A 10667-nucleotide genomic window follows, 5' to 3' on the forward strand; every position below is an offset into this window, starting at 1 on the left:
AAAAAGTTTTTGTCTAAAAATATCTTTAAAAAAGATCAAGAAAAAATTCCATTTTTTTCATATTTTTTCAAATTTGATTTTCTAAAGTAATGTACAAAGTTAAAACAGTTACTTTATATCTTAAATTGTATTTGACATTTCATTAATATCATGTGTTTATTGTAAAGAATGTAAGAAAAGCATTAAATCTGTAGGTTTTATATTTTGTGAAAGTGGGTGGGGTAATTTTATATGATAATTGTGAAAGAAAAAACAACAGAAAATCTACATAGCTAAGTTCATTCTATTTCTTTGCCTTCCTTTTTACTTTTCTATGAATTCTTATGCAAATGTTCCAACTTATAAAGTACTTTTTATTGGATGAAAGTATTTTTGTCTTCCTTCGGGCTTTGGTGGGTGAGCATTTGGTGGGTGAGCATTTGGTGGGTGTATACATTCAGTTATTAAATTTGGTTGCATGATAATTCTTGTTTCAATATATATATCATATATTAATTGTTAATCGTAAAAGACATATAAGAAGACAATAAATCAACTAAACGTGCTTAAAAAAGCAAACATGTACTTGAATGCAAGGTATAAAGGTAGTCTATAAACGCATATTTTTGACTCCTCCACAATTTTATATTTATAATATAAACATGGCTTAAAAGCCAACAAAATGTATGTGATGTAAAACATATATATCAATGATATGGCCTGGCCTGCATGCAACTTTTTGAAAAGTTAAGATACAAACTAAGTGTACTAGTATTTCCTAAAGTAATCATATCTTATATTTTTCTTTCAATAAGAGGGTAATGATGACCCTGGATCACTCACCTAAGATCATTGTTGGAAAAAAGGTAACAAGATCATTTTGGGAGTGTCAATTATGTCATAACACACATGATTTGTGTCATAACTGAATCCGGTTGCTTTTAAAGAAACATGCTCAATATCTGCTTTCAATTTTTTATTTCACACGAGAGAACTTTAATAACAATATCTATATACGAGTCCATATAAATTAGTGACCTTTTGTGTTTGGTAAATTTGGACCATGTTGTCCATGATATATCATTATTATAACATACTTAATCATGATGATTTAATGTATATGCGTCGGATAGTGTAGGTTAAGAGAAAACAGATTTATTACAGTAGTCTTTGTAAATTAAGTGATACCATTGCAAAACCATTTTAGACTGCAGTAGCATCATACAAATTTATGCATGTTATATCAGTCTACATACCAAATATCTTATTTCAAGTCAATGAAGTTTAACAATAGATGTTCTTAATGTGTTTTCCTATACAAGTCTGTGAACCCAGGTGGCTCTATGAGCATGATTCATTAAATGTGTTAATAAAGACCCAAGGTGGTGTTACATGCCAGCTTAGTACCAGTGCTCTATGCATTTTGATTTTTGAGAAGATTTTTTTATTGCATGTACACTTTATGATACAAAAGTGTTTTATGTAACTTTTAAAGAGGTCTTCTTTACTTGGCAAGGTTATATTTTGACTATCTAAGCTCTAGGCATTACAGTTTGTTTGTTTGTTGATTTTTTTTTAATAACATCAACAACAAAACAACTTCAATGCGATTCCCTACACAAGTCTTTAAAAACTGTGTTCCTCGTGAGGGCCTTTAAATCATGTTCCTGCAGTCCAAAATGGCTTTCCCTGTCACTTAGTTTACATTGACTTATACATTTGTATATTAAAATTCTTCTCCGAAACTATGTGCACAGAGAAGAGAAAATATTGTATATCATAACATTGTGATGCTATATAAAGATTATAAACTATTGGCATAGGGTCAAAATCACTTAGTTTATATGGACTCTTATTGGAATATAGTTATATGAGTCTTCTTGTAGTTCTGAGAGCCTAGTTATTGGACATGATTCTTTAAATCATGACTGGTGAAAAAAAGATACTCCTTATATGATTTTAGCATTCTTCAATTTAAAAAGAATTATAGACCTTTTCCAGCAGTGAGTCTTAGGCGCGTGATCTAGGGTCAACAATTGCTCTCTTGTTTTATAGGAAAAATAAAGTAGGAATACATTTAGTTTATATTTCAAAGTATAAGCTATGTTTGTTATGTGGGTCAAGCGGTTTTATTGATACCTATTTTAGCACACCTAGTCATTAGATAATATGATGTATCAGTCGCCTAAATTTTTGTTTCTTTTGAAAATATCATGTCTACATAAGTTATTAGAAATGGACGGTACTTATTCAATCATACTTGGTTACAATGATGTGCAAGTAAATATAACTTTGAATCATTCTGTTACAAGCTCAAAATTTAGCAAGACTAAATTGTGCAGGAACTAATTGTATTCATAAATAGACAACATTTCACTAAGGTCCAGGCATGATTTAATCTAACATATGGTTCGTTGATGAATAATTATTCAATCTTCTTTCTGTACAATTATCAAGTTATATTATGACTATTGAAACAACTTATATCATGCAAACACATTTAATAACTGAATGTATACATATGATTATATCTGCATTTATTGATATTTTAGTACACCCTCTAGACCTGAAGGAAAACAAAAATACCTTAATACAATAAAATACTTTTACAGTGAATATTTGCATAAGAATTCTTAAAAAACGTTATTTTGTACTACAATTGTCTGATAAATTTATCCCACCCACTTTTAAGTATAAAACCTTCACATTTTTTGTTTTTGTTACAATTATACAATAAAACATAGTGTTGATTGAATATCAAATACACTTTAAGAAACTATGTAACTTTTGGAATTTTGTACAATAGACCTAGAAAACCATGTTAGAGAAAAATGAAAAAAATGGCACTTTTTCTTTGATTTTTTTAAAGATTTTTTTTGTACAAAAAACTAAAAACATGACTTACAATATGGTTAACCTAAAATTTGATTGTTTTTCTAATATATTTCACAATTTTATATGGAAATACGCATACCGTGTGCAAAAAATTATACTACAAAAGAGAATTATCAGTTTTCATTAAAATTGGCAGCCATATTGGACGCCATCTTGGATTCTGAAGAAATATGCAAGAGAAATTGCTTAAAGATTTAAATTTTTGAAAAGGGGAAACTATATGCATGCTTTGGTGCAAGTTTCAGGTCTGTACAAAAAATTGGAATGAATGGTCTATTATGTACATCAAATTTATATGGCGGCCATATTGAAAATGGCGGCCATCTTGAATGAGCAGAGATATTTTTGGGCCCACTTCACTTTTGAAATCTACATGGTCTAAAGATAATTTCCTGAAAGTTTCATACTTGTATCACAATTTGCACTATTTTGACAGCAGAGACCTTATTTCCCGCCCCACTATTATTATTTGTCAATTATCATGTAAATGTAATACTTATAAATAAAATATTGTTTAAACTAAACTAAAAGTTATATTATAATGATAAAAAAGATAAAGATGACATTGGTAAGAAAAGTAAGAAAAGTAAGCATGAAGTTAAAATTGAAACAGTAAGGAGATAAATGTTCTATTGAAGAGTTTAGATTATAAAAGAAAGCATGAAAGAAAGTTGATAATGGTGCGTAAAGGTGAAAATAAATGAGCCGCGTCACGACAAAACCAACATAGTGGGTTTGCGACCAGCATGGATCCAGACCATCCGCGCAGTCTGATCAGGATCCATGCTGTTTGCTTACCAACTCTATTACAAGTGGAGACACTGATGGGGGGGGGGGGGGGCGGGGGGAGTGTAGATTATAAATTGTAATATGCAGATTGTATTGTAATTCTCAGCCAGGTCAGCTTAAAAGCAAAGTAATAAAATATATAAAAGTGAAAATGACAAAGGATAGTATAAATGGTTGTAAAGTGTTGATGTGAAGAAACTGTGAAAATATTTTTTTAAAGAGGTTTTAATGAATAAAAGAAATTATATGAAAGAAATTAAGAATAAAGAAGTCACCAAATAACCTCATGTATTGACACAGAAAGCAATATCAAGGTTACATCGTAAGCTGATGTTAATAAATATTAAGAAGATATTTTGGAGGATTTGTGATAATATAATAGTTTAGATCAATGTTTCCAAAGACGTATTACACTGGTTTTTACGATGGCAAAGTGGGGAATTTTCGTATTTAGAATAACTAGTGCTTTAATTTCTACCCAAAGGTCTGATAAAACCCTTACACCTTCTACCTATATATAGCCAGTGAAGGTGTAAGGGTTTTATCAGACTTTTGGGTGGAAATATATACATGATTTTTTTCTCACTGTTATGAAGGCGGTGCCTGTTGGAGTGATAACCTTCACTTTTGTCTTTATAGCGTCATTTGTCTGCTGATTCTGGTTTCGTATATTATTTTGTGGATTTTCAAATAGTTTAAGTCATACAAAATTTTAAAATTAACGCATTTTTGTGTCGCCTATACGGAGTAGTGGCGACATATAGGGATCACTTCTCCGTCGTCTGTCTGTCCGTCTGCCTGTCTGTCTGTCCGTCACAAAACTTGTCCGGACTACTCCTCATAAACTACTGGTGCAATTCCATCCAAACTTTGCAGGAATGATCAGTACCAAGTCTAGTTTTGCATATTGTCAGCATTTTTTGGTTCAATGATTTTTGTCAGAGTTATGGCCCTTTAATAATTTTTATTTTTAAGTTTGTCTGGACTACTTCTCTTATACCACTAATGCAATTTCAATGAAACTTTACAGAATTGATCTGTAGCTCAAGTCCTTGCGCATATTGCACAGGTTTTTTGATTGAATAATTTTTGGCCGAGTTATGGCCCTTTAATATAAAGGTGTTTTTTTCTGTGTGTTGCCAGATACACAAAAGCTTGTCCGGACTACTCCTCATAAACAATTTTATCCAAATTTTACAGGAATGATCAGTACCAAGTCTAGTTGTGCACTGTCCGTCTGTCTGTCCGTGTGTCACAAAACTTGTCCCAACATGAAATTGGCCATCATGAGGCGACACATGTGATCACTGATCGCTCTTGTGTTTCCCTGAAGTAACAGTGGGTGGATGACTTTATCATCAACTTCCGAATTGATATTCTTTTATGGAAAATATATGTAAAAACAGGTTTTGCTATGATTTAATTTCAGATTTATTTTTAAAGAATGTACATTTTCTTTTCCCTATTTTACAATAGCAAGCTAAAGCTGACGGAAGGAGTATAACAAACATAAAAGAAATAATGGACACGTGGGTTCTACAGATGAACTATCCTTTGGTCAATGTTGAATTTACAGAACAAGGGAAGATAACTCTGACACAGGAAAGATATGACGGGAATCCTGGTGGAGAGGATCCTGGGGATTTTGTATCACCTTACGGGTATTTCAAAGCCAAATATATATTAAAAGGAACATATATTTAGAATGCACCGTTTCAAGCTCCTAAATTTACGTGCTTTTGTTTGAGATCTATATGCAATATTTAGTAATATGAAATTTGAAAGTGGCGTTCTGTCTTAAGTAAAAGTCAAATTATTTGCTTTTGGTTTGGTTTTATTTTCGACCGTGGTCACACAGTACCACCGGAAAAAATACCCAGGATGTTATGTAAAGAAAGCTAAAGAATGGGACAACATTTTATGTTTTGTTAATTAACTGCACACTGTGAATATCTTTATAAAACCCAATTGTTGATAATTTAAAATATAGATTTACTGCAACAGAATTTGTTGCAAGATGACCATATTTTTGTACTGTAAGTGAAACTATCAAATGTATTACTTCATATTTGCAACAATATGGAGTTATGTCTTTTGATCTGTTTCAAGCAAGTTTATATTTTATAAATAATTTTTTATCTTGATTTTCGCTTTTACAATTTCTTTTTAGATACAAGTGGAATATACCATTCGCATATACTACAAGTATAAAGAAAAACTTTAATGTCAAAGTCAAGGATATAACGATACTGCCTTTAGACAAAAAGAAAGGTAAAATGCATGATTTGTTGGCCATATTATTGTTATCAATTTAGTTTTTATTCTGATCTTGACCACATCAACCTTTTTCTCATCTTTATAAAATAATAACAACGCCGAATACCGCTACCTTCGTAAAGTGATTTATTTCATGCTTTCCAGTGTTTAATGGTAATATATCAGATGATTTTATTCTGATAAACCACTAGTGAAATTTATGAAATATATATGTAGCCGGACTATATCTGAATGCGGATGAAAAGAAAATCATAACTAAACAGGCAGAAATAAATGCCGTCATACGTAAATTTTGCTTCTTTAGGAAAAGAAAGTCGATGTCACCATACATCATGTTAAAAATGAAACAAAATTAGAGAAATTTTACAGAACTATATTTCAAAATTGATGGTGTGACGTCATGATATGAATGCGCGACGTAATTCCTGAAATCACCAACATCTTTGTAATGGTCATAAGCTTTGATATTTCGCGTTTTCCTCTTTCGATATTTTACAGACTTTTCAAGTTTCAAACAGAGACGCCGGAAATATTTTACATACTACGCAAAATGTACTGAACGACAGTAACTAGTGAGTTAAAAAATATAATGGCCTACGTCTGACCTAAAGTTTAGATGTATACAGTGTTAATACAAAAACAAATGACAACATTTCAGTGACAATCAAGGATGACTCCATTCCAAAGCCAAAAGGTAATCTAAAATGGGTAATAGCAAATCCACAGCAATTTGGCTTGTACCGTGTGAAATACGATAAAAGGAACTGGAATGCGTTGACAGATCAACTTGTTTCGGACCATCAAGTAAATATTTAGCTTTATCTAATGTAACAATGCATGCTTTAAATGTATCAGTTAAAATTTAATAATATTAATGTCATCTTGCAGTCCTAACTAAGACTGCCGACACAAAATGGCATGCATATCGCATGTTTGAATCGGATACATAGTTCAATTCTTGATTATGATTTACTTTAATGACGGTGTATTTTATACAACCGATTATTGTTTATGATAAAATATACATGTATATCAGATCAATACTTAGATAAGATAATACAATATATTATATCACAATGTATGGAATGTAGCCAGTACTCTTCAGCGTTCATCCAATATGAAATAAATAATTATTAGATCCGATATCGCCAATAAAGCCTAGTTTTCATTTCTAAGTTCAAATTCCATATAGTACTCTACTTAACATTGCTTCCATTTTCCTAGCCAAATCAACCATATCAAAATCAAATTGTTCTATTTCTAGCGTTGTTATTTTCTGAGTCGAATTCAATCAATATAAAATTCCATACAGTGCTAGATTAGTGTTCATTAATAGCATTCATAAAATAACATTGGTCTTATGTTACTAATTAATACATACCAATCTTGTCTTTGTATATAATATTTTTATAAACAGATAATTTACTGGACTTACTGAGTAAATCCTACTAGTATTTACTAATTCAAAAGCAAATATGTCAGTATCTGTATAATTTATAATGTATCACCGATTCTGCTTTTATTTTAAGAAATTAAAGATTTAGTTCAGTTTCTACATAATAAATAATGTATCATCGATTCTGCTTTTCTTTTAAGAAATGTATGGTTTATTTCAGGTTATTCATGTTATCAACAGGGCACAGATTATCGATGATGCATTCTCACTACACGCGTATGTCTTTTGATAGGCCTTTCTCAAATTATATGCATACTTTACATTCCATCACCAGAGAGAGGCTAACAGGGCATGAATGTAAACAAATAATGTCTGACCTGATAAGCCCTAGTGTGTTAAACTTGCTGGGGAAATCTCATTTTTATTCCACTCTGTTATTCCAATTCTAGATATGATTATACCGTTAATTTTCATAAAATACCTAAGGATGTGAGTTTAATAAAGGAGAGGATTGTGAAGATGGATGAAAGAACATTTCAAGGTAAAATACCATTTTTCTTTTCTTATCAAACCAAGCTACTTAAGATGTATTTCTGCTTACATTAATTACTCTGATTTCTCATTGATTTAAATGTTTCATTAAATTATAAACATAATTATATGTTTTGTTCATAATTTTCATTTAAACTATCACACTTATAATGATAACATTTAAAACATAATTGCTTCACAATCTTAATCATACCGTTTTTATACTAAAAAGCAATAACGGTTATTTTATGTACTATTTCAGATAAATATTTTGCAATAGTTGCTCGTTTTGAAGCATTTCACACAATAAGAATAACAATCATGGACATAAATTCATATATGTCTGAAGAGAATAGATGTACCTGTAGATGGTTCGACTAGAGTAATATTTAATGAGCAGACCAGTAAGATGAACACTAAAGAAGAAGATTTCATACCAGATGAAAGGTATACACAAGACTTCATTTTCATTTTTTACACATAAACAAAGTTCAGTCCCTGTTAAAAATATATGTGCAATTAAAATATAAATTGATATATTCTAGAAATGTCATAATTCTTGTTTCCACTTCTAAATAAAATGTATATATCTTTCAGGTTCCATTGGTAACAGTCATGAACACAAATTGACAACTGGTATTTGAATCACCTTAAATTGTAATATCTCTTCATGGCAGTGGCATTACAGATGAAAAAGAAACTATCAAACAGTTCAAAGAAGAATTACAGAAAACTTAGGAAGAAAACAAACAGTGATATTAAACGTTTGATACAAACATATTTTCAAATGATGGCAGTTGTATATTTTGTAATGTTATACAGGATTTCCAACAAAATTTACTATAAATTCATTACAGTTTTTAATGTATAAAACATCAGCAAAAACATTAAGAGCATTTATTATGATGCAAGCAAAACAATCAGCTTGACTGGCAAAATGTTTTTAAGCATATTTTAAAGGACCATTTGTTCAGTCTTTTGCGCCTTGAATTTAATAAAAACTTAAAAAGAAATCATCGCATTACTTTGCTTTTAACATTGTGCTTTGTTACATATATGGTACAGCTGCAGGGAATATGTCAGCATGTTAATTACATTTAATATTTTGTCCTCATATTGCATTATATTGTTGAGAGAATATTTCTTGGAATGTTAAAAGAAGTGCTAAAACTCGATGCTGCCTTTCCTAATACCCTCCGACTGCCATGTACTGTACAGGTTTTCTGCGAATGTTCAGTCCCCTACGTACATGGGATATTTGGGGTTGGTAAGTCCAGGCAACATCCTCTGGAAGTGCCGTGTTCCCCAATGATTTGTTATATACCAGCCAGTTGAGGGTTCCAACAATATGACCACATAATCAAGTCGGACCAACTGGACAATGCAATAATCTAATGATACTTCAGCTTCACGTCTTAAGATTTGACTGATATTTGCAATCAAATGATTGTATTTCGTTATATACTAAATATTTTATACTGTAATTAATTAAGTAGTTGATAATATATAAGGTTTACTTCCTTACTTACTAGCATGAAATGTATTTTATATTGCTGTAAACAACATCATGTGTTATGAAACTGAAAATCAATTGAAATGTATAAGACAGGTGTGTCATGTTTAAACAAAATATTATTTTGATTTGATAAGGCTGTCTGTAAAATTAACAAGTTTCTACATGTTCTAGAGAGTCATCAAGAATTTTTTACTTTTAAATATAAAGTGAATAAAACTTTTTTAAACTTTTTTATTTCAATAGCTAAATTTAGGGGAAGTATGGTACAGAATTCAGCATCCAACTGTTTACATCTATTATCAGTTAATTGCTTTATAAACTCTTGACCAACATGTGTTTAGGTTAGCAATAAAATACTGATAACACAGATAATGTTTATTTAAGTTGCAAAGAGTTAACCTGATATTTATACTGACAAAGAATATTAGAAATTACTTGGAATTATCATGAACTTTAATTGACTTATCAGGTTTTGTATACCCTTCACTGTGTATTGTGTAAATTAAACCCTTTGTTGATTTATTTATCACCAGAAGAGATTTTTTGTAATATTAAATATATAGTTCTTAACAAGTATGTAGCAAACAGAACATTATCAAGATCTTTGACACTGTAGAAAAATCTTTCGGTCATGTATTCGTGATATGTTTACATAGAGCAGATACCGAAGCTTGCCCTGTTAGCCTCGTTCTGAAAAATCTATGAATATGTATGAGGTAATATTAAGAAGGGTCTATTATTGGACAGTAGAGAAATGTTTGAAGGAAAAAATTTAGAATCTCTGTTGAACGCATAAAACGACAGACTTAAAAATGTTGCAGAGCCGTTTCATTAATATAACATAGTTTTAACCTTAAAATGTTTACTCATACCAGTTCTTTAATACTTTTTTAATACTTTTTAGCACGTCTACTTTGACTCAAATGAGGTTAACACCTATTTAGAACAATTTCGAGTCTGCTGTCCGGACTTGTTGTTGTCATAGAAGGAAACATGGTTAAAATATTTGTAAGACTCTGATCATCGGCCCTTGAATATTTAAGCTGACATATAAGCCTCCATGGTGTTCTCCGCCAATCGCAGTAAATTTTATAGCAAATAAATTAAGATGAATGTATGTGTGAGCAAAAGTTAGAATATGTATGTATAGTAATCCATCTAATATTTCATAGACATTTCCTTATTATTACCCAATCCTTTTATGATTCTAATTCTAATTCATCAAACACGTTGCAACCGCCTTGGTGGGATGAACGTTGTGAAATACTTAAAAGACAGAAATAC

The 10667-nt window shown here is 30.7% G+C and overlaps 1 long non-coding RNA gene across 1 annotated transcript; it reads left to right on the plus strand.

The window, feature by feature from the left end:
- The first annotated feature begins 7627 nt into the window (after positions 1 to 7627).
- LOC132731458 (uncharacterized) lies at positions 7628 to 9883 on the plus strand. The gene is made up of 3 exons (XR_009625893.1): positions 7628 to 7877; positions 8130 to 8314; positions 8465 to 9883. It is a non-coding gene; the product is annotated as an uncharacterized LOC132731458 (long non-coding RNA).
- The last annotated feature ends 784 nt before the right edge of the window (positions 9884 to 10667 follow it).

The sequence above is a fragment of the Ruditapes philippinarum genome, unplaced genomic scaffold (assembly GCF_026571515.1).
Source record: "Ruditapes philippinarum isolate M1 unplaced genomic scaffold, ASM2657151v2 ctg2332_1_1_1_1, whole genome shotgun sequence".
Lineage (NCBI taxonomy): Eukaryota > Metazoa > Mollusca > Bivalvia > Venerida > Veneridae > Ruditapes > Ruditapes philippinarum.